General features: G+C 33.8%; 1 pseudogene; it reads right to left on the minus strand.

The window, feature by feature from the left end:
• Positions 1-24,202: 24,202 nt before the first annotated feature.
• Positions 24,203-24,299, minus strand: LOC138804855 (U6 spliceosomal RNA; annotated as a pseudogene).
• Positions 24,300-26,793: the final 2,494 nt, after the last annotated feature.

Here is a 26,793-nt window from a genome sequence, read left to right on the forward strand (position 1 = left end):
TTCAATGTTTCTGAATTTAGACAAGTTTGCTTTGTGGCCTAAAATGTCGTCTAATTTAGAAAATGTTCTATGTGCTGCTGAGAAAAACGTGTATTCTGATGCTGCTGGGTAAAATATTCGGTAGATGTCTGTTAAATCTATTTGATCTATGCAGATGTTTAGATCTGCGGTTTCTCTGTTGAGTTTTTGCTGAGTTGATCTCTCTAGTGGGAAGAGTGGTGTGCTAAAATCCCCAACAATTAATGTCTTTGGATCTATGTGGGATTTGAGGGAAAGTAGTGTTTCTTGGATAAATTTGAGTGCTTCATTGTTTGGGGAACAGATATTTAGAATGGTAATATCCTGCTGTAGGAGAGATCCCTTAATTAGTATGCTCCTGAAGGCAGCAGACAGAAGGATCTTGTTTTTTTATTCCACTAGACAGTCTATGTGGCTTAATTGGAGAGTTAATTCCATTAATGTTGATAGATAGGATTGAGTGGTATTTGGGAGTTCCTGCCATGTTATCCACCTTCTTGGGGGTTTCAAAAACTGGGTTCTTCCTATAGTTCCTGTATTCTCAGTTTGGGTGCAGTTTCTTGGTGTTTATTGTGGTCTTGTTGGTTTTCTATATGCAGGACATCTTTAAGAATCTTTTGTAGGGCTGGTTTGGTGGCGATGGATTGTTTCAATGTTTCTTTGTTATGGAAGTTTTTTATTTGGCCTTCAGTTATGAAGGAGAGTTTAGCTGGGTACAGTATTCTTGCTTGATAGTTGTTTGATTTTTAGGGCATGGCATACATCATATCAGACTCTTATTGGATTGTCTCTGCTGAGAAATGTGAGGTGATTTTAATTGCTTTCCCTTTATTGGTGATTAATCTTTTCTCCTTGATAGATTTAATGATCTTTTCCTTGGTCTGAATTGATCCTGTGTGGATTATAATGTGATGGTGGGATGTCGTATTCTAGTCTGGTCTATTTGGAATTCTAAAAGCTTCTTGTATCTGAATAGGTCTATCTTTTTGCGTGTTTGGGAAGTTCTCTTCTAGGATCCTGTTAAACAAATTTCCTAGACCATTAACTTCTGTTTCTAGGTTCTCCTCTGCAACCATTTTCCTTAGATTAGGCCTTCAGATGGTGTCTTCCAAGTTTTGGATAGATCTATCATATTTCTTGGACTTGTCTTGGATGGTTTTATGTTCTTTCTCTATAATACCTAGTATTTCTTCAATGCCTGAGATTCGTTCTTCTGCGTGGTCTAACCTGCTGTCAAAACTTTCTACTTTGTATTTTATTTCTTTTCCTTCTAATTGGGCAGCTTTGATGGCTTTAAATTCTTTGTTGAAGCATTGTTTTAGATCTTGTATGAATTTCTTCACTTCCTTAATTTGGTGTTCACTTACTTGATGGGCTATGGTTTCCTTGTGCTCCCATTCCTTCTGTTGGGTCCATTCAGCATTCCCTTTGTGGTTTCCCTGACTTCCTTCAACTCTTTGTTAATGGATCCCATGAATGCCTTTAGTGATCTTTGTGTATTCTCATCCTGTACTCTCAATTCCTGTATTACTCTTTCCTTAGGTTCCTCCCACTCCCATTCATGCCATTCCTGTAGTTCTCTTTGAGTGTTCTCAGCCTGTTAACGCCATTCCTGCCTTTCTGTTTGAGTATTCTCAAGCTGCTCATGCAAATCCTTTATCAGTTTTTGAGTAGCTTCCTCACGCTCATGATATTCTTGTATAAACCTTTGGATTGCCTTCTCTCTCTCCCTATCACGCTCATACAGAGTCCTTTGTAGGTTTTCAAACCTTTCCTGCATTGACCTTTTGTTTGCTTTCTCTCTCTCCCTATCACGCTCATACAGGATCCTTTGTATGTTTTCAAACTTTTCATTTATCATGTTTGCCAGCAGTGTTTGTAGAGCTATTTGGGAACTCTCCTCTGGATTATTCATTATCTGTTCTGTCCCCTGCTTATCATGAGTGGGAGTTGAGATACCCGGACTTGACATTTTTCTTCTGTTTTTCCGGCTTACTCTGCAGATTTGGGATAAAATAGCACCAGTTTTGCGCTAGAACACTAACTTAAGGCAAGCATCAACCAAAATCTGTATTTGCACAGTCAATAGTCTGCAGATACAATCTAGTTCAACAGATACATTTATTCAACATCAGACAACTATATATTAATGGGCTATGAACCGCAAAGATGAATTTGGAAAACCAGAAATTATTAGGGTTAGGGAGAAATGTGGGTTAAAAATAGGAATAGAGTGATGTGGGAAGGCACAGGTAGAGTTAACTAAGTCCTAATCTCAAAGCAGGAAATAGGTTGGATAAGATGAAAAGAGAGAGAGAGAGAAAAAGAAGAAAGAGAAAGAAAAAAGAAAAGAGACCAGAAAAATAGAAAATAATAATTAATAATACTATGCATATCGAAAACAAACTATTCAGAGGAGAACATGAACATAATGGGAGAAGGGAAGGGATATAAAGGACATGTGAAAAAATTAAAAATAAAAATACTTAAAATATTATATAGGTATAAAAAGTTAGTACTGCTATTAGGCAATTTAAGTCTCAGAGGTTTTGAATTGAGTAATAAATTTGTGGATTAAGTGTGTACTCAATGGGGGATAAGGTCTAATAATCAACTACGGGTTTATCTGAGCATGTGCAGGACAACAATTAAGTCACATAAAGAAGAACAAAAGAGAAGAAAAGGTGAAAAGAATAAGAAAGGAAGAAAAATACAGAAGTCCAGTAGAGCTAAACAAAAAACAAAAAGAAAATTAAAAAAAGAAAGAAAACAAAGAAAGAAAAACACAAGCACATATGTATCCCTGAAATAAAAATTATAAGAGGAAAATAAAGTTACTAGAAAACAATATTTTTCAAAAAAGGTAAAAATTATAGATTAAAAATTTTTAGAAAAGAAAAAAAATTTGTAAAAAGTACCAAAAAGAAGAAGAAGAAGAAGAAGAAGAAGAAGAAGAAGAAGAAGAAGAAGAAGAAGAAGAAGAAGAAGAAGAAGAAGAAGAAGAAGAAGAAGAAGAAATAGTTCTTTAATTTTTTGGGGGAGGGGTGGGAAAAATCTTGTATCTCCCTTGTGTCCTTAATCAGCCTCTTGTTGTAGTCTCTGGTCTGCTTTTGGTCCTGTGGCTTGGTTGGTTTCTTAAGTCAGTTTGTTCGAACAGGCAGAAAAATGCTCTGCTTTAACCAGTGTTTTGCGATCGTCCTCCCAGGGTAGTTCAATGGGAGTAGGATCTGCTTTGAGTATTACAAAAGAGGGAAATCGCTTTTTCCTCAAGTTTGGAGATACTGTGATGAGGGTAGGTTCTGAGTAGAGTTGAGGCACTTCAACAAACAGTAGCTTTTCCGGGGGATAGTTTGTGAGAAACTTACAGAGCCCAGCATAGAGCCATTCTCAGGGTTTCGGTTTACTTAATTTCAATTGATTGTCGAGGCTGCTAAAGGGAGGGACAGCTTCTGGATCTGATAACCCAGAGAAGAAAGCCACTCCTAGCTCTGCCACCCGAGCTGAGTGACTTTTGCCTGGGTGTAGCTGAGTCTGGCAGGTCAGGTTAAGTTCTTGTGACCTGCTAAATGACTCTAGTTTTATTCAAAGGCCTGAGTTGGAGCTAGCAGCTCCGTTGAGCTTTGTCGGTATCCAATATGGAGATCTCCGGTACTGGGGGGTGGGAGGGGTAGCCTTCCCTCCTCTGCTCCCTGAGAAGGAGTGAGGACGTCAGGCTTCTACTTACGCCGAGTCTTGGTTCCTGGGTTGTCTCTGGTCCGCAAACTGCAGGATGAAGATATCCCAAGGAACTCATTTTTATCCATATGAATACCAATGGAATGTGATGTATGTCATGATTGAATGGGCAATTCTTGAATGATTCTACGATAAAATTATATACAATTATATTCTAGGATACTGATTGATATTAATCAATACTTTATGAAGTGTTAAAAAATACTTTCATTAAAAGGAGAAATAATGAAATACCTAAGAATTGGTTGTCACATAGCATAGAGATGCCATTTTTTTCTGCCAGGACTGGGATTGCAACTCATGGTCTGGGTAACTCTGTTGCACTGTGTAGGAAGGGGAAGCTTGCTTTCTTGAAGTCAAGAAATTTAAGTCTGTTCTTTACGCCTGAAATCGATCCCCACCACTAGCAAACATCCTATTTGTGTACATTTTAAATATATGATTTATATTTACATACATATATTGACTCCATATTGCATTCAGTGTAGTTATTCATTTTACCTTTTATTTTGTTCATGTAGTAACCAGTTATTTTATTTAATAGTATGGCACATAGAATATTGATTACATTGATTACATAGGATATAGGTCTGCATATGTATTCCACTTCATACCTGACACGCAGGATGTTCACAGAAAGGAAAACATGTGTCACCATCTGTTTTTTACTCCACGATTCATTGTTTGGGAGTGCAGGCATATGAACTCATGGCCTACAGGGCCAAATTCATGAATGATTGAGTGTCAACATGCCATCCTGGGACAAACTGAGCAGACAGGCATTTACCAGGACCTGAGATTGAGCCCCTTGGTTTGACAAAATAAGAACAGATTGGCACGCACATCGTAGTATGCTAATAAAAATATATATATTTATAGTGTGCCAGAGGTGTCTATCCATTATTCAGTAATATAGACCACATTCCTAACAATTCTTGGGTATTTATTATGCTTCCATATAATTAATATTATTGTTTTCATCCTTAATAAACTATTAATTAAATCAATGTCCTGAAATTATTGCGTCCCTGTAAGAAATACAAACAAGACCACACTAAAGCTCCCAGCACGCCTTTGTTTATTGCATCATTATTTACCATAGCTAAGATATGGAACCAACCCAGATGCCCCTCAGTAGATGAATAGATCAAGAAAATGTGGTATATATACATAATGGAATTCTATTCCTCCATCAGAAAGAATGACATTGCCCCATTTGTTCGGAAATGGAAAGACTTGGAAAAAATATAGTAAGTGAAATAAGCCTTACCCAAAGAAACCTAGCTCCCATGGTCTTTATTTGCAGTAACTAGAATATGTCTGAGTCAAGCAGAATAGGTCAGATAAGTTGATATTAGGGAAATGAACCCTAAGATATGTATTCAAATGTTTTTTTTCTTTCATGGGCTTGTTTCTAATACATTTATAAGATTATTTCTTTGTTGCTTTGTATGTCCCTCCCCCATGGTATAACCTCTGCTTTAACTGTATTGATGTCGGTATAATTTCTGGAGGGGAAGGGCAAAAACAAATCGTTTAAATAGGGATACAGGTGGACTCATTGCAACAATAAGATGTACAAGTCATTATGTCAAAATCGAACTTTGCAACTTTGGTGGGGTGAGGAGGATTGGGTGGAGGCGTTGGGGGAGGATGGGAAGGGATGGATAGGAGAAACATAGTAGGAGGCTAAAATGCTTGACAAGAAATGTACTCATTGTCTTGCACAGGTAATTTTAAGCCCTCTGTACAGTATTTTCACAAGAAAAAATAATAAATTTTAAAAAAGAAAAAAACAGAAGAAAAAAATCATGAAGATGTCATGATCTTGTATTTAATGGACTCCATGGACTCCACTCCCAAGTTACTTGAGCTGATATAAAACTTTGGCTAAGTAGCAGAATATAATTTTGTCTCAATAAAACCAACCAAGAAAGGAATTAAAAATAAACAAGAAAGAAAGACACAGTTGGAAATTTGGGCTAATTTTGTCATTATGTTTTGAGAATTCAAGTTTCCTATAGAAATGCAACTCAAATATAATCCTCAGTTGTGTTTTAAATGTTGTCTTAATTACATAACATTTCTAGTTGCAAAAGAGCTCATGATTCCCAACCAAAAATTTGAAAATGTAAGCATCATTCTGTTAGATTCCAAAGAAATGATGAAGAATTACAAAAGTCAAAGCCTGGAGAAATAGGAAAGTTCATTTAATATAGGACTTTGTAGACTTGCCTAAATTAGAATTAGATTTAAAATAGATAATTTTTGTTTGTAATTTAATATTCTATAGGATACTTCAAAATTCTTTTCAAATAAAAGATTTAATTTACAAATTCACAAATGATTCTGGCATTCTAATTGACTAGAGTAGTCTTTCAAGTGAGGTATAATAAGAACTTAGTTAATAGATAATTCCAACAGTTCATTTGTAAAATGATAATGTGAATAATCTAGACAAATTGTCAACAAATTGATGATATTAATTCATAAATATAGGAAAAGAGCAATCTTTTGAGACTTTGGTGTAACATGGTATGAAGAGAGTAATTGTGTGACATTTTTTTCTACCTTTACATAGCACAGGAAGTAATTTCTTAATTATGTACCTCTGTATACAATGAGAAAAGTGCTGTGTTTGAGGGGTTTTTAAATTTTGTTTTTGTTGTTTGGTTTGTCCTAGGGTGTAACCCCTGGCTTGGGCACTGTCCCTGAGCCTGTTTTTGCTCAAGGCTACTGCTCTACCACTTGAACCTCAGTGCCACTTTGGTCTGGCTTTTCCTTATGAGTTTATTGGAGATAAGAATCCAAGGAACTTTCCTGCCTGGGTGGGCTTTCAACCATAATCTTCAAATCTTAATATTAAGATATACAGATCTCCTGAATATCTATGATAGATAATATATATATATATATAGTAAAATAAATATAAAATAAAAATAAAAATAAATTCTATTTGCAAGTGTTCTGATCTCAAGAATACCACTGTTGGGAAAATGATGTAGCAAAGTTAAGTGTATTATTCTTTCCACAATAGGAAGGGCATCACATTAGCAAAAGTGTAGTATTTTTTCACAATATTGATAAACTAGTCATGATGTGAATTTAGGGAATTTTAATGTGCACCTTACAAGTTGGAAACTGTTGGGCTAGGATGACTTTATGGCATAAAAACTTGGGATTGATTGTCATAGAAATAATAGTTAATCTGATGAACAAAAGTTTACCCTTACAGAATTTTTATTGGAAGTGGCACTGTGGCTCAAGTGGTAGAGAGTTCACCTTGAGCTGCAGAGTGCAGGGACAGTGCCCAAGCCCAGATTTCAAGCCCCACGACTTACCAAAAAAAAAAAAGAAATTAATTATTATAGTTACTTCATAGTTTTATCCTCTACAAGAATGTGTCTATTTTTTCTGTTGACTTTTAAATATGTAATGCCTCATTGAAAACTGCATCTATTGCAGAATTAAATAAAGTACAAACAGGTACTCTTTTGAATGTCTCTGGTATGGCATGTTCAGAATTTGAAAATGAGTAGTTAGTAGTCATAGGAATGTTGAGGAACAGATATATTCTCTCCTCTTAACAATTAGTAAGTTTTCAAAGTTAGGAGTTTCCGTAGAATTGAACGGTTTTCTGTTTTAGTATGAGACAAAACTAAAAATAATGTTTTATTCCAAATAATGCCAAGTATATTCTGAAAATATTGTATAGTTTGATAACATTCCAATTGATGTCTGATAAAGAAAGAGGTAATTCAAATTAGCAACCAAAATGTTCATTTTTAAAGGTAATAAACATAAAATAATATTTACTATACCAATACAGTGAACTTATATTTTATGTAGCTCATTTTTTAGCTTAATTTTATTGTCAAGGTGATATATAGACGGGGTTGCAGTAATTGTAAGCTATTGAATACATAACATGTCGAAATTTTTACCCCCTCCCTCATTTTTCTCACACTTTTCCTTCATCCCAATACCACTCACAAATTGTTATGTAAATTTCCAACATATTGTCCTGTGACTATTGCTATTGCATTGGTTTGCCTTTTGTCCTTAGTCTCGCCATTTTATTGTTCTGCTTCCCTTGCCAAATGAAGATAAATATATATACAATACAATTGTATTGTATTTGGATATTGAATCCAAATACAACAATGGACAAACCATAGGGGAAAACACAAAAGAAAAAAGAAATCACATAGTACATTAAAAACAACAACCACAAAGAAAAACCTCTCAGCATCATTTTATATGATCATTTATACATAGCTATTGATTCATTCTGCTCATCTGCTAAGACTATCAGATATTTCCTAGTTATTACAAATGAGGGAAACCATCAAATCTGTTTCTTTGTTTCTTGCTTATTTTTTTAGTAGGATTTTTCCATGTCTTTCCATTTCCTTATGAATAGAAAGCATAGAAGTACACCGTACATATATAACCATATTTTGTCAATTTATTCATCTACTGAGTAGCATATTGTTTTAAAACATGATTGCATGTAAGTATCACTTAAGGCCATTCAAAAATGACAGATGCTGCCTCAACAGATATACTAATATCATGATTTCTAGGTAAGATAGTATTTTATGGAGGTACAAATGTTGAGATACAGGATGAGTCTGATGTATATCTTGCACGAATTAGCCAGGAAGATATCCAATATCATGTAGGATAAAAATGGTAGTGACAAAATGTTTCCCTTGAGAAAGATATAGGAGGCTGTCAGAAGTATGAAGTAGTTCAGATAAATTTGAAGAATTTAGAAATGCAAGCTCAATTATGTCTCTTGAAATAATAATTATGTAAATTGAAGGGCAAAAAAATGGTAAGAGAATAAAATAACTGACAGCAGATCATTATCCCAAGTTAGAGTACAAAAAGACATAATCTATAACTTCCAAGTTAAAGAGATACCAATATAATATGTCCCACTTAATTTAGGTACATGCAAAATATTTACTTGGCTTTTCCCTACTTAAATGCTCCAAAATAAATGAACACTTACAAGAAAAGTTATGTTATTGCCATTGTTTCAACACTAACTGTGATCAGCCCTCTTTTTCTCACTTTGCACTTGGTAAATTGATGATGTTGTGGCTGATTAGAGTCAGAATTAGAGGCTTTTACTTGTACAATTATCCCAGAACAGTTTAAAGCAGTTTTCCGCCCAAGATATCCAACTACATTGTCTGAACCTGTACTTTGAACAGACCCTCACACCTGAGCACATTATTTGAAATTATACTTTAGCTTTTCTTGGCAAATTCTACTTTGTGCCTTTGTCTTCTTTTCACATTCCTTTTGAGTTCATAGTTGATCTATTTCCATTTCATCTGTACAAACTGCTAAGAACATTGTTCAACTACCACTTCTTGTTTGTACACGCCCAGTCTAGAAGGTACTTTGTCCATGTTAAGCAATACGGTAATATTCACTCTCTGAGGAGAAAAGTTCCACAAAATAACCCTATGCCCACATTAAAGAATGTAGAATTTAAAGCATTTTGAGACAGTGATATTAGAATTGAAAGGCTCCTTAGGGACATTTTCATGGAGTTCATTAGTTTACCCAGGAGAAATTTAAATATCCACAAAATTTGGAGCTAATTAGTAAGCATCCAAATTAACATTAGATCCTAGATGTTGTGTTAATACAAGTCACGATTGTCTTATTGTTAAATCAGAATTCTTCACTACTTGACAATGTGTATGAGAAAGTGAAAGAAAAGCATTAAAGCAAAAGGTCTTATCTTGTTAGGCATTTAATCATAGTGGTGAGAGTAATGTCTGAATTTTTCCATTCAATAAAAGCTTGAAGTTTATAAGAACATTTTCCTACATATAAGAATTTGTGTCAGGTTGGTTGACAGTGTTATTTCAGCATGGAGATATACCTAACAAGATTTAGATTTTGATAGTGTATATGGCAATTATGATGTGTCAATTGCTATTGAGGCATTTTCTATTCTAAAGAGAAATCAATTCCAGGAGTCTTCAGTCACATCATTAAAGCTGTATGTTCAACCTAATACTTGGTGTTATTTGTCCTACATTTATAATGAGTAGGCTGATAAGATATCCAAACATATCTAAATATATTTCAATAAAATCCCAAACTGATATGCATAGATGGGTCACTAATTGGAACTGTAGGAGAAATTAGGCTTTTTTGTGCTGTAGTTCAATCTATAATCTCCTAGCTAAATAAAGTTTTCAAAAATATTCACATAATACCACTAAGAAAAGTTCATGACAGTTATATCTGTATAATATTTCTAAGGTCAGGATTAAAGCATTTGTTCCCAACATTTAGAATCAACAGGATCTGTTGAATTAATCTATCCAGAATTTTGTCCTCATATTCACATCTCAACATTTTATCAATATAACTTTCACCAAAACACTGTTCTTATTGAACTTGTCTATGCCCTTTTACTTTTCAAATCCAAATAGTAGGTTTCCTTCAATATCTTCCTGAAAATTCTTTCCTTCCTTTTCTTCTGTAAATCTGTGTTTATTCCTTTTTTGTTTCCTTATTTATCACTTTCCTCCAATCTTTTCCACTCTGGTACTCACATTCTTCACACTTTCCTCAGAACATTCCTTTTCCTCTTCCCTTTAATAATGTCCCTGATTTTATTATTTTTCATATTCATTGTTATGAATATTTTGATGATGTCCAAACAGACCTATCTTTGCATCTGTTTAACATAAATCTTAGAACTATCAGAGAGTTTTTTCCTCTAAATCCATCTTTATCACAAAGATAAATCCATCTAAATCCATCCTTATCACCAAGAATGTAACTAACAGAGTTAGGAGACAGAGATGTGGAAAAACTTTAGATTTCCTCTTACTCTACCTCCGTCCATTAGATAAGATGAATGATCAAGATTTTCTCAGTTTCTGTCACTAATGTAATTTCTATGTACTTCTTTTTATGACCCTGACACACCAGCCTATTGCAAATACTCATCACCAGTCACTCAGTCCTAAAACAACTGTTTACTAAGTATGCATTTCTCCCTAGTCTTTTCATATTGGTCCTCTCCATCACCCAATGAGTCTCCTTGTAAGCACACAGAGCGAAGAACTCAGACAAAAATTCTAGTACCATTAATTACTCACAACATTGAATGTTGGTCTTACATTTAATGGATGTAATCTGCCAGAAATATTGAAGAATATATTTGTTGACTTCTAGAGCAAGGAAAAAGAAAGTAAACAGTCCTTACATTTTCAACCTTAGCTTACAAATAAGGAAAGAGTCAAATTCAGTTTGTTGGTATAAAGTCAGAAATTGTTTCATGCAGAAATAAAAATAAATTTTAACTCCTGGCTCTGCAACTTGTGTCCTTTTATGGTAACTGCAGATAAGTAAGTAGTATTATGTAAATTGTGTCATGTATTTACAACTGTAATGAAGAACATACTCTTAATATATCATTTGAAAACATTGGTTATTGAATGGTATCTATATGAGAATGTTATTTGAACTAATCACACTAAGTTGAAACCTACATCTTAGTCCATCAAAATGTGGAAATAAATGATTTTATTTATAAGAAAATAATACCACCAAGAACAGTGAGTGTATATACGTTAGAAAGACTGCTGGAATAACATTAGGGTTTTTACTGTCTGTACCTGTTTATGTGATTGTAATTCTTGATATTCAAACTCTCCTTTTGTTATTCTGTTTTGTTTTGTTTGGTTTGGTTCGTCATGGGGCCTGGACTCTTGGCCTGGCCTTGTCCCTCAGCTCTTCAGCTCAATGCACTCTACCACTTGAGCCACAGTGCCACTTCCTGCTTTTTCTGCTTATGTGGTGCTGAGGAATCAAACCCAGAGCCTCATGTAGACAAGGCCAGCACACTGCCACTGAGCCACCTTCCCAGCCCTCCTCCTCTTATTCTTATTGTATGTAATCCCACGCTGTTTATAACTATGCATTCAATGTGGGAAATCCAGCTTCAAAGATATCTACGTATTTTTTTTTCCTTTTCAATCACAACATCGTCATTATCAGGCTACACTGTGGTCATCAGCCTCCCCATCAAAATTATTATTAGCAACATAAGTGCTAATTATTGAATGTTGGATATGTGTCTATGATTTTATTATTTGTCTTTTGATTAATAATTTTAATGTTACCACTGTGCATGAATCCATATTGAAATTTTGAACAAATAAAAAAAAACCCTAAACCATATCAGGTAGTTTGACTATGTGCTTATAACAAATTATGGAATAGATTTTTTGAAGCATTGCAATTTCCTAATCAGTATGAATTAACTTCTTCTCTTCCCCTAACTACAGAACCTTTTCAAGTAATATACTGTAAATGTTACTATAATATCATGTGTATATCTAAAATTCCCTTGAAAGTAATAAACTCTACTTTCTATTGAAATATTAGTTATTTTATTCTAGGAAACTTTTAGAAAAATAGACTGTATATCTTTGAAATGAAAAAGGTCAAAAATAGTAGCATAAAATTTTTAGAGCGAATCTGTCTTCTCTCTCTTTCTCTCTGTCTATATCTGTCTTCTCTCTCTATATATAAATGTTATGTGTAGAATAGTATATTTTTAGAGATTATTTGTCCTCAGAAATATATACATATATCTAAATTTATGTGTAGAATGATATACATTATAGTGAAACAAGTATCTCAAAATATAATTAAAATTAAAAAAAAAAAAAAAACTTCATGAAATCAAGTGCCGGTAACTCACCCTTATAATAAGAGCTATTCTGGGTGCTGAGATCTTAGAATTGTTTCCGAAACTAGCCCAGACAGAAAATTACTTGTTAGATTCTTATCTTCAATTAACCACTAAAAACAACACCCACAACAAAAAATGTAGCACATTAATTTCACAAAAGCATCTTTTAACCGCTGTGAACATTTCTTAGAAACATGAATACATACCCCTGGAAAATGTTAAGTAAAAAAGTATAGAAAATTTACGTCCATGTTAAAGACATGATTATTTAGATTGTTTAAAATATTTAGGTAATGATTAGAAGTTAAGAATAATGATAGATACGTCATATATTGGGACTGATTTTTTATTCTATTTTACAATAGTAATAAAATGATATTTATAATGATTATATAAAATTACTCTTGCTTGGTATTTGAATTATCATAAGTGATAAATATTGTTAAATGATTTCCAAAGCAAAGGAGTATCAATACTTTTTTTTAAATTTAATTTAATTTTATTTGGGAACATACTGTTCAGAGGGGTTACAATTACATGGGCAGGATAATGCGTACATTTCTTACCAAGCATTGCAGCCTCCTCCTTTGGTTTACCCTTCACATCCCTTCCCAGCCTCCCCCCTCCCCCCCAATCCCAATCCTTCTCCTTCCCCCCCTCCCCCTCCTGCACCGACGTTGTAAAGCTCGTTTTGTACATGACAATTTGTACTTCTCATTGTTGCAACAGGTCCATTTGTATCCTTAAACAACTGGTTTTCCCCCATCTCCTCCATAAGTTATACTGACATCAAATATAGTGAAAGCAGGGGTTATACTGTGGGGGAGGGACATACAAAGCAATTGAGAAAATGATTTCAAGGCTGGTTCACTCTAAGTCTATATTTGTTTTCTTGTTCTAGTTTTCCTATGTTAGTAGAAACTAAAATTCCAAAAATTTAATGGATATTGGCATTTAGGAATATCTTCACTTACACTAATATTGGAGTCCCTTCAGTGGAATTATTTTATTTCATTTGTTACTTTCACAAATAAATCAAGATGATTGTGTATTTTGTTATTTTCACTGCTTTTGGCTCTTATCTTGAGAATACATTTTTCCTAGAAAACTAGAGATAAGTAATTGGATTGAGCATGTAACATATGACTTTCATAAAATGCAGATGCATAGATTTGTGTCTTTTGTCATTTGCTAAAAGTTTCTTCCAGAAAAGTTTCTCAATTACTTAGAAGTTTTACCCCTTCCCCTCCACAATTATACTGACATCAAATACAGTGAAAGCAGGGGTTATACTGTGGGGGAGGGACATACAAACAACAAAGAAATAATCATAAATGTGTTAGAAACAATCGCATGAAAGAAAAGAAAACATTTGAATACCTACCCTCGGCTTCATTTCCCTAACATCAACTTATCTGACCTTTTCTGTTTGAATCAGACATATACTAGATATTGCAAATAAGGGAAACCATGGGAAAACAATAGGGATACAGGTGGACTCATTTCAACAATGAGATGTACAAGTCGTTATGTCGAAAAATGAACTTTACAACTTTGGCGGGGGAGCAGGGAGGATTGGGTGGGGGACAGGGGGAGGATGGGAAGGGATGGGAAGGGGAAACAAAGGGGGAGGCTACAATGCTTGATAAGAAATGTACTCATTATCTTGCCCATGTAATTGTAACCCATCTGTACAGTATTTTCACAATAAAAAATAATAAAAAATTACTTAGAATTGATGCATAATTCCTAGGTATTCCAGTTATCACATATACTTTTGGATTGAGTTATCTCTGTATAAACCCAAACGGACAAAATACCCTCAAAATAAACAGAAATCACATCTTTGTTTTAAATGCAGTAGTTTACAATGAGTTTTTAGCCAACACCAAAACATCTTTTTAGCTATTCTGCATTTTGTGTGAAGAAGTTTAACAATAGTTTTTTTTTTTCCTGACTTGCAATTCACTTACAATATATTATCTCCTTTTATTGTATACATTTTAGTGCTTTGGAAGTGAATTGTGCCTTCATAGGTTTTCAAAGCCCGATTTTCACAAACTTGCATTCCTTCAAATAGAAATGCTGTATATTTTAGAACAGACATTAAAAATAGATATAAAATTCAGTTACAGGAATTTGCCCAGCATACATCCTCTGTAGTGTGTCTTTTCAAAAACTTTTTTTGCGGATCATTTCCAGGGTCTCACACATACTATTCAAGTTCACTGTCAATTAACTACATTCTCTATCCAAAAAAGTTTTTTTACTTCTGTTTAATACATTCATAGAAGTGTAATGCCTGGATCCTATAAAATTCTCTTTCACCTTTTGAAGACTTGAAATCTTATTTGCTAAAATGATTGTAGTATTATACAAATCGATCACTATCAGAAGTATATCAATTTCTCCACAAATGCATTACTATATTTTGTGTCCTCTTTTAATATTATGGACTTATTAGTGAGTTTTTATTATTTCTTAGACACTAAAAAGGAGCTTATTTCATATGCTCCTCCTATTGACTATTAATCTGCATGTTATTTAATAAAATATACTATTCAGGAAAAAATTTTTATAGAATTAGAAGATATAAAAATAATTAAGTTTCAGGGGCTGGGAAGGTGGCTCAGTGGTAGAGCGATGCCTTGCATGCCTGAGGCCCTGGGTTCGATTCCTTAGCATCACATAAGCAAAAAAAAAGCAGGAAGTTGCTCTGTAGCTCAAGTGGTAGATTGCTAGCCTTGAGCTGAAGAGCTGAAGGACAGCGCCCAGGCCCAGAGTTCAGGCCCCACAACCGGACCCCTCCCAAAAAACACTTAAGTTTCAGAATCACTGTAGCATTAATAATGTAGCATTAACAAATATATGCCCTCTATCTGTTGGATATGGTTTCGTTTCTGTTATAGTGTCCTTGGAATTATGAAAGGTTATCACTTGATATAATCCAGTTCTTGCTTCTCTTTAGCTACTAATGTTTTCCATGTCAAATTTTTAGAAACCTTTACTAATCCGATGTCATGAATTTTTACATTTATGTTTTACAGGTTTTTACATCTCACATTTAGTTTGATAATCATTCTTTGTAAGGTTTGAGGTAGGCCAGGTGCTGGTGGCTCAAGCCTGTAATCCTAGCTACTGAGGAGGCTGAGATCTGAGGATGGTGGTTTAAAGCTATCCTGGGCAGGAAAGTCCATGAGACTCTTATCTCCAATAAACCACTAGAAAACTGGCAGTTTTGCTGTTGCTCAAGCGGTAGAGTGCTCACCTTGAGCTGAAGAGCACATGGACAACTCCCAAGCCCAGAGTTCAAACCCCATGACCGACATACATACACACAAAAAAAGGATTGAGGTAATATTCTAAGATCATTCTTTAAATCTAGAGAGGCAATAGTGCCAATACAACCATTTAAGATTCTGTTTTTATTTCATAAAGTCTCATGGCATCCTTTTCAAAATCTGTGGAACATAAAACTAAGAATTAATTTTTGAAAAATCTGTTACCTTCTTCTATGCGTCTGTTCTTATAATAGAACTAGGTTATCTTCACTAAACATGGTAATACAATTCAAAGCTTGTATGAAGGCTCAAGCTACACCATTTTACAAGATTGTTATGAATTCCTTGAATTTACATACGGGATTATTGAGCAGGTGGACCAATATTCTCCAGAGATATCTGGATGTTTGATAGTCACTCATATTTTGCACCTTGTGGAAACACAAACCCCTGATATTATATATAGATAAATGTCTTTAGAGATTGCTCAAACAACTAAAATTAATTTAGGAATGAGTTAAGATTTAGATAACATTATAGCATAATAAAGCTGAATGATAACGACTTGAGCTGTACTGCAGAAGAGAGAGAGATAGGGAAGAATGGTGGATCACATAGGAGCTGTATGTCATTGGTATTGTTTCAAAAAACAGAAAGATTTCAGAGAAGAGAAGGAGAAAAATAAAGTGTCCTGAATCAAGTTTCTTTTTAATCCACCTGATAGTTTGGACTGAAAGTCAGATAACATGGAAAAAATAAAATAGAAAACAAAGCATTGTATAGAGCTGTTACAATGTAAAAATGTTGTAATAGGAATATAATTCATTTCCAAAGAAATAAGAGAAAGAATAAAACTAACAATTGCTAATGTGGATAGAAGATGGATCACATTTTATCATATATAATTTTGGAAAAGCATACTAGGAATGAAAATTTTAAAAAGTCATAACTTAAAAAACAATTTGTATTATAACTAGACAGTATAGTTCAGTAATAAAACTTTGGCCTAACATATGTGAAGCAATTGTGTGATCTCCCAAGCATTACAAAGTACACACAAAGCACACACACACAAAACCCACATAAACACACACACACACATAACACATACACACATTTGGAATATTGTTATTATCATATTAAACAGGGAAAATTATCACAAACAGTAAAAGTATTTTAATATATGAAATCATAATATTGCTCATACTATTAAAAGTTTAGTAGAAATAAAACAGTCACAAGATACTTGGATTCTTATAGATTAAGTAAATTTAAAATTAAGAAATAAAAGACATGAGAAATTTGCAAACAAGTTTTAAATAATAAACATTTTGAAACATGTATACTTTTATTTTGATAAAAGATTGATGTTACTGGTGTTTTAACTCAAGATTTAGTATATGATAACCAGGTGCTCTATATCTTGCTAGGCATGGCTATATCTCTAATCATTTCACTCTGGAAATTTTATAAGGTCTCAAAGTTTCCCAGTCTTTCCCAAATTACAAACCCTATTTACACTTCCCACCATAGTTAGAAAAAGGAAACCACAAATCACTATGCCCAGCTCAGTTTTTTTTTTTTTTTTTTGGTCGGCCGTGGGGCTTGAACTCTGGGCCTGGGCGCTGTCCCTCAGCTCTTCAGCTCAAGGCGAGCGCTCTACCATTTGAGCTACAGCACCACTTCCGGTTTTCTGGTGGTTTTTATTGGAGATAGGAGTCTCACGGTCTCTTCGTGCCCGGGCTCGCTTTGAACCGAGATCCTCAGATCTCAGCCTCCTGCGTAGCTAGGATTACAGGCGTGAGCCACCAGCGCCCGGCTTCCAGCTCAGTTTTTTTTTTTTTTAATTCAAGTATAAATATTTCCAAAAAGTGACCATGTAATGCAGCCTTTTTAAATAAAGTATGTGCTTCTTGAAAATACAGTATTCATTACCTGAACAAATATGTTTAGAACTTTAAGAAATTAAATTTATTTAAATTCATCAACCATATAAAATTTAAGAAAATATTTTTTAAATATTCACATGTTAACTGTTTTGAAAGCAAAAAATGTATCTCTGAATAATTTACATATGTTAAAATTATGCAAAACTAAATTAACTAATCCTATAACTCTGAAAAAAGAATAACCCTAAAGAAACAAAAGAAAATAATTAAATTCAAAATTTAGAAAATAAAATGAAGTGTACTCTTTAGTTGACTTAAATAACTGTAAGCCCTCTGTATATCAAGTTTATAATAAAAAATGCATGAAGAAAGAAAAGTACCCATTGGTCAATATCGACAGGAAAAGCATCAGTAGTTTTTTTTTGAGTGTGCAAAAAAATCAATGGAAGCGATAAATATGTTCCTTCCATAATAAATGTACTCATTACTTTATTTAGATAACTGTATCCCCTTTGTAAATTACCTTTACAATAAAATTAAATTGAAATTAAAAATAAACTAAATAATATACCAATTAAGAATTCATAGAGAGCTAAGAAGGTGGCTCAGTGGTAGAACTTTTGCTTTGCATGTTTGAGGCCCTGGGTTCAATTCCTCAGCATCACATAAACAGAAAAAAAAACTGGAAGTGGCACTGTGGATCAAGTGGTCGAGTGCTAGCCTTGAACTAGCCTTGAGGAACAGCGCCCTGGCCCAGAATTCAGGTCCCATGATCTGACACCCCCCCAAAAAAAAACAGAATTACTAGAAACCATTGGTTTAAAACTTTTTAAAAAACTGCCCTAAGTACCCAAGTAATATAATTTGATGATACTATTTAAATACTTCAACTTCAGCAGAGAAGCCAAAAGTTTAAAAACTGTTACATAGTAAATTAATAAATCTGAATATATTACTATTAATAATAATCATAAGATGAACTTATAGTAGTAGCCAAATAGGTAAGAAATGAGGCAATTTGCCATTCGTTGGATTTAATATGTGAGAAAGAATTTTCTAGGTTTCTTAAAATATATAATCAGTTTAATGAAGAAACTATTCTGTCACATCATATGATAATTAGATGAAGCTGATATTAGAGCAAAGAGCAGATTGTACTAAGTTTTTGCATGTTAAAGTATATGCTTATTTTGGTTGTGGGAAATTGTGTTCAATTTGGGTATTGTTTTTGTAGAGTGGTGCCATATCATTGGTTAATTTTAGGATATGGGTTCCCTTTCAAAAGAACATGCATCTGATCTGAATTTTTAGCCTTCCCATTATCAAGGGTATAAGGGGTGCACACCAAATTGTCTTGCTTCCTAACTTGGCTGGCCTGGATTCGGCAGCCCTTCCAATCTTAACATGTAGATAGTGCAGGATGGTGGAAATGATCCAATGCACCCAACTATATATTGAGAAGGAAGTCCACTAAACTTTTGGCCTGGGTTCTGTTCTCAAGCCTCCTCAGTAGTTAAGAGTTCAGATGGGAGCCCCTGGTGCCAAGCAATAAGAGTATTTCTTAAAGCAACTAGACATATATATGACTTAGGCATGTGAACACCTCAGGACAAGAATAAAAAAGCAGTGAAGTATAGAGGACAGGCCCAATTTTAACTAGCTACTTGGAGGCTGAGTAAGATTAGCTAGCTACTCTGGAGGCTGAGATATGAAGACCACTATTCAAAGCCAGTCCAATCATGAAAATACATGCGATTATCTCCAAAAAACCAGAAGTGGAACAATGCCTCAAGTGGTAAACCACTATCCTTGGACACAGAATCTTAGGGATGATGAATGAATAAATTAGCACTTGCACATGAGCATGCGTGTATACACGTGCATGTACACACACACACACACACACACACACACACACACACACACACACACACACATGAGTATTTCAATGCGAAGTTCTTTTTTTACCTTGCTGTACCCTATTTCCCTGTATTAGTTTTCAAATTAACAAAATCAGCTAAGCACCTATTTACATAGAACTCATCACGTTTCTCTAAAGTCAACTCTCTTTTTAGAAGCATGCTTTTATTTGACCCATATGTAAACTATTCAGGAGTTTGATTCTTCTCCCTCAATTCTGTAGAATTAGATGGTTGTTTAGCTTCCCCCTAGAAATACAATTTTGTGAAATCTTGCATCAAGCAACGTATTTCTTTCACTAGAACGCAAGCCTCTGTCAAACAATTAATAATAGGTTTTTCTTCTCTTTGCTTGCATCTGTAGTTTTATTATCTTCATAGATTTTATGATGATCTGTCTATGCATGGCAAAGACTGCTGTGAAAATAAAAAAAACCCATCACAGCACTTATCATTTATGTACCATCCATAGATATGAAGATGTTTAAATATTACTGAAATTGCTTTGTAATAAATCATGTTCACCTTGACTATCATGAAAAATAAGAATTGGTTTCTCAGCACTTTAGGTAAGTACTTGATTGAAAGAAACAAAAGGACAAGTGAGGAACAACTCAACACATACATTCAAATGAAACAACACAACCCAAGAAAACAAATTAATTTAGTAGTCAAGAACCTGCAGGAAATGCAAAGACTTAAAACAACATCAGCTATCACAAACTTATGAAAATCCTGACTACATGGGAGTCTACTCTTGAGGATAGAGGTTAAAGCCCAGACTGGACAGAAAAATCAGTACACAATGCCATGCACCTGTTATTCTAAATTCCAGGAAGAATAACATAACATGGACTGAGCCCAAGGTCATACACAAGGATCTGAAAAATAATCAGGATAATTTAGAGCTCGGGACATGACAAAGTGGTAAGAACACCCATTTAGGGGGCACAAGACACTCAATTCAAACTCTAATATTTGGGTATGAAAGTAAAAAGCTATGATTTTAAATAATTGGAATAATTGTAAGATTTGAATATTTGAGTGGAAAAATGCATGAGAGAGATAGAATGAACCCACATTCCAATGCTTTCAACTTAAGTGAATATATTTTATGGTACTTCACACAAAACAGAGTTACCTTGCAAATGAGCATGGTTGTGCATTTGGGTGATGGAAATACTTTAATTACACAGGTGTAAATTAAATAGATTTTATTTGGGTAGATTGTTCTTCTTAAACTAAGAACCTGGATGATGTCCCAGAGATTTTTCTCTCAAGGCTACCGCTATACTATTTGAACCACAGTTCCAATTCTGATTTTCTGTTGGTTGTTTGGTGATAAGAGGCTCCTGGACATTCTTGCCCAGGATGGCTTCAAACTATGATTGTCAGATCTCAGCCTCCCGAGTAACCCGGATGCCAGGCATGAGCTGTCGATAGTTTTAATAATTTAGTAAATTGTACAGTTACTGAAATTATACATTATCATTACAACCTGCATAATATATGTGAGTATGTATATATCAATGCATATGGATAGAAATATTTTAACATATTTTTGTATCTACAGTACATTTATGAAATCATCCATTATAAAATAAAATGGAAAAAATTTAATAAGGAGCAAAACAAAGGAAATTATCACATGTTTCTTGTTGTTGAATGGAATACGAATTCAAGAATCAGGTTGGGAAAATCATTTCTACGTTAACAAAATGGATAAGAGCTATTAATTCCAATCCATCTATTTGCCCATGTTGTGCAACCTCACACATGAGTGTCAAAATAAAACCACACTTTTTGCCTTTGCTTTTAACTCACCTGATATAATTTACGGGTTAGATGAAGTAATCAAATAAAGATTAAAATAATATTATGTGAGGCTATGAATTAGAGCTGAACATGATTTTAAATATGATAATAGCTAATTAAGTTGCATATTTCTTACGTTTACTCTGTCATGTCCCTCATTCCCACATTAGGAAAGTACATAGAAGGTTCTCACTAAATTATATGTACAATTATGAGAAAAATGTTTTGAAAGAATATGGGCACAGTGGTGTTTTAGCTTATTGAGACCTGTAGGGGTAAGTGTGTTTTTGAGGACTTGCAATTCAATGTGATGAAGATGAAGGGAAGGATGTTCTTATTCTGGGTAACTGGATAGAGTATTGCTCCCACAAAGGAAGTGATGAATTATTCCAAAATGTAACAGTAAAATCACTTTCACAATCATGTTCACTGCTGCACTATTCACCGTAGCCAAGTTACGGAAACAGCCCAGATGCCCTTTGGCAGAGTGATGATTAGAGAAAGTGTGGCACATATACACAATTGGATTGAACCCATCCATTTTGAAGACTCTTACATTATTTGCAACGAAAAGGATAGATTTAAAAATATATTAATGGAACTAAGTCAGAGCCATATTTGGAAGCTAGAAATTTATACAAGTTTACACAAAAATATTAACCAAAGCATGCTATTTGCAGAGGAGTATTTCAAAGGTGTAATTTCTTATAAAATTGAACTTTACTCCAACAAAATGAATACCAGGAAACTATCACTTGGAATATGTGAGTGGAAGTCAAAAGGAAGGAATAAAGAGAGATATGGAGGAAGAGAGTGAAGGTATAATATTCAATGCAGATAGTATGAAACTAGAAAAAATTAAAGTGGGGTGAGGTTTGGAAGGGTGTGGAAAAGTTATATAAAGATCCATTTTACTTAAAAAACTGATATGTTGAATGAAAATTCCCTTATACAAGTATTTAAGATAATAAGAATATAATTAAAAACAATGGAGATATCTGATCTTAAATTCTATTTCCATCTCTTTTAAAAAATGAATTTATTTGCTCTATAATTTGATGAGAGGGATGGATTTTGTGGCTAGCTAGACCATTGCACATCTGTCTCTCCCTCTCTCCCTTTCATGGTTCTCATAGGTAATATGATTGCTCCACAATTATCCTAATTTATTTTGCTTTTATATTTTTGGTTGCATCATTTCACTTTCTGCTCTGCCATATCCCAATTCATTTACATAGAATACATTATTTCCTGTTTTCTCATTCTTAGAATAAGCTGCACAAGAAGAAAACACTGGTCCTCATTTTCAGTCTGTACCTTTAAATACGGAGGAAAATCTTTCCTCTGCTCTCTACCAATTCCCTACTCTCCAGTTAGAATAATTTAGAATAGTAAAAATGAAAAAAGAGAAAATAAATAATAGTGAAAAAAACAGATGCAGAAAATTCACCAGATTTTTCTGACCATTTCATCCAATGTGAACTATTGGGGAAATACATGGAGAGCTCATTCTCATTGGCACTCAAAGTCTCTGGTTAGGCAATTCTGATGAAGTTGAGGAACAAGATGAAAAAGTGAGAAATGGTATCAATTGCAAGAAAAAAATGAAATAGTATCCAAGCAAATTTCTTCTTTGTTCTGCTGAAAATAATCGCCTTACTACAGTGCAGAGACTACTTTCCAAAAAGGCCACTCATGTGATTACTAGGGATGACGATGAGTATACCCCTCTTCATCGAGAAGCCTACAGTGGACACTTAGATATTGTCCATGAGTTGGTGGCTCAAGGCAGATATTCATGTAATAACTGCGAATGGCTGGACATCCCTGCACAGTACTTATACATGGAATAATAACAGAGTGGCTTCTTATTTCATCATGATGCAGATACCAATGGCCAAGTTAAAGGCCTCTTGACCCCCTGCATCTTGCTGCTGGGAATAGATATATCAAAGATACGCTGGATCTCCTTCTGTTGAACCATTATATCAAGCCAGGTCTGAAGCACAACTTGGAAGAAACTGCATTTGATATTGCCAAAAGGATAAGTATGTATCACTACCTCTTTGAAGTTGTGGAAAGCTGTACAAATTGTTCTCCGAAGTCCTAATGGATCAGTTAAGTTTCTTAAATTTCAAAATTGCCAGTCCATCCTATGTTTCCATAGAAAATATTTTCACAATACAAAGCAACAGCAATACCTTACTTTAAAAATTCATGTATTCCATGGTATTCTTCCAAGTGAATTGCCTGACATTGATGTCAAAATATATTCGAGTTGTTTGTATACATCTATAATGATTTCTATAGAGTTTGTGATTTTTTAAATCAGAAATAATTTTAACTTATCTGTTGAAATGAGTAGTACAGAAACTAAAGATATTTCGGGTGCTTGTCTGAAAAAGTATATTTTAAAATATTTAGTATTCTGTTTGTATAATGTCCATAATCTATTTCATTCGCTCCTAGATATAATACTTTGAATTCGACATTGTTTTATAATCCATACATTCATTAATACATGTGTTCTTTCAGATTGCATTTCATATAGAAACATTTTAAGATTCTTTTAATTCCTAGGTCCTTATAGAATTTTATTTCTTTGGGATAAAATGACAATGTTATCTTATTTCAAAAGTTTTATAAAGGTTATGCTATGTAAAGGCCTTTCTAAAACGGTGAAGATTGAATACACTGATGTCAAATTAACTTTTATTTCTATGAATTACACATATTATTACTCTTGTATATTTGTAATCAACTTTTGAATAACTGTTTTTCATTTCTTGCATCTGAATAATGAAAAATATGGAATACTTCACAAATTTTCATATCATCCTTGTGCAAGAGCCATATAAATCTCTGTATTGTAATTCGGGTAGACGTGCTGCTGAAGCATGTAGTATCCTATAAACTTAAGTAATTAATGATGCAATCTTAAGACAGGCATATATCCTTGGTTGCCTATTTGTAACAAGGAAACCTTATTGTTCCCAAAATTGCTATTCATCTTATTTCTGTAAAATTCTGTGTATGGTGGAAAAAACTTATGTTGTTTGTTCGATTGCTCACATTTGCAAGTTTTTGTAAATGACTACTTTAAGTCTTTTTCATTTGAAATTTGATCATACTTTGAAGCCTTTATAGATAGGTGCAAAGGTGATGGATTTTCAAGTACTTGTTTATTAACTGATTTAGCTTTGTTGAGCTAATGGATTCAAAGTAAGCCTTGCTTAGAGCTACTTCTAAACTTCTGCAGCTTAAAATTTCCCAAATGAGGTCTTGCTGGCACAAATGTTTCCTTGACCTTTTACCCTTGCTTCATGTAGGAACAGCCCAACCAGAATGTCTTACCCTGACAGCATATATTGTCTTACTGGAGCAAAACTAATCTTAGTTACAAGGGATTATAGAGAGACGAACAGTTCAGACAGAACTGTTCGGACTAGAAGGTATTTTTTCAAAATATAACTGCTTATTACACCCTACCATTTCAAAAGTAACTAAAGCCAAGAAGGTGAAAATATTGTTCATATGCATGATTACCTAATGTCCTGGCCTGACTACCATCCAACCAAGCAGGAAGTTACACCACTGATTTTCTATCACCAAATATATTCCATAGCTCCAGGAGAAGTCCATATGTTTCTCCTCGTTATTAGGCCTTAAATTGGTAGTTTTTTAATCACAGTGTTTCCTCTCGCCTCTAAGCTGTACATCCCCGAATGGTAAAGCTTTAGTTCTAATTCTACCAAACAATGAGGTAGAGGTAATGGAATAATACTTTAAAACAGTTGCCTTTGATTCCCTAACCACAACAGAACAATGCAAAACTTTTTCTTATAGATAATTATATATTTTATACGTATATGTGTTGATTTTATATTTCACACAGTGGATCTTACTAGAATTAATTGATAATTTGATAAATTAATTCATATTATTCCAATAAATAGATTGGAATATAAATAATCAGGATTAGAATATATATTAGAATATAAAAAGTATCAATGCAAGGTTTTCGGTATAAACTTGTGATACTTTCTAAGTGTTCTTGGTCTTCTGAATTCACATGGTAAAAAAAAAAATGTTGTTTTCCTCTAATCTATAAGGGATTTTACTCTGCTGCTCTGTTTATTGTTTTAACTCGCTGGTCCCAAATTGTTTTTCTCCATATTTCTGAAGCATTCCTACTGATTATACTCAAATTTTGCTGATATGGTGTCTAAAAGGTATTATTCTTCTACAGGATCCATGGGTCCTAGGATCCCAGGTCCCAGTTATCCGCCTCATCAGATAACTAGGGCAGAAGTTCCCACCTATGCCCATGCAACATGCCAAGAGAAAGTAATTGAAGACCCATCTCAATTTCTCATTTCTTATATTTCAGGGCCCCAATTCCTTGAAATGCAGGAATTAGCAGTGAGCAATTGGGAAATGCAAGGCAACTTAAAATGCAAGATGAAATCACAAAATGTGAAAGTACAGTAATTCAAACTTTCAGTTTTCAGATGACCATGCCATATGAGTGAAAAAGACCACAAATGTCACAAGATTATTTGTAATACCCTTCTCATAATGATTAATGAATGATTTCAGTCCAGTATCAGCAGGCAAAAAAATAGTTCCTGAATGATAGATCCATAATTGGTCTACCAATGCTAGGAATACTTGAAATAGAGGTCAAATATAATTCAAAAAACATTAATTGAGAAGATCCTTAGTGCTTCAAAACACTGGTACTTCAGTAAACTTGGTTCTGTAGTATAAAATGTTGTCATTCTCAAACAAATGATAACCTACATTTAATCTGCTGAAAGTATATTCTTTTTCAAATAAACTTTTAAAAATCACATTTGCCAAAATAACACTATACAAGTGATGATATTTAGTGAGGTTACTAGTCTTTCAAGTGTAGGGAGCAAGTTTCAATAGAGTTGATTTATTCACCCAGCACTAATGCCAAACATGTTCAACCATTCATTAAAGTGTAGGAATAGTACCCCCCACCATTTGTGTTTTTCAGTAGGTGCCTTTGAAAATTTGTTAAATAGATCAGCCTCCAATATTTCAAACCAAAACATTAGCTAATAAATAAATTTCATCACATAAGTACATTTTAAAAAGTCATGAATAGTTGCCTTATCATATGGTGTTTTATGTTTTCCCTATATGTCTAACATAGTAAGAAATATGACTTTAAGTCTTGAATATGGGTACTCATCAGAGATTTGACATACAATCTGTCTTCTATTTCTATCATTTTCCTCTACAGTAGTAAATTTTAGATTTCTTCTTTTGCCAATACTTATAGGTAGTTGAAAATATTATCCCATGTAAAATAAAATAATCACACACCACTCTACAAAGCCATTTATAAAAACTGGTATTTA

This window comes from Dipodomys merriami, unplaced genomic scaffold, assembly GCF_024711535.1.
Source record: "Dipodomys merriami isolate MVZ:Mamm:240054 unplaced genomic scaffold, mDipMer1.0.p SCAF_374, whole genome shotgun sequence".
In the NCBI taxonomy this organism is placed as follows: domain Eukaryota; kingdom Metazoa; phylum Chordata; class Mammalia; order Rodentia; family Heteromyidae; genus Dipodomys; species Dipodomys merriami.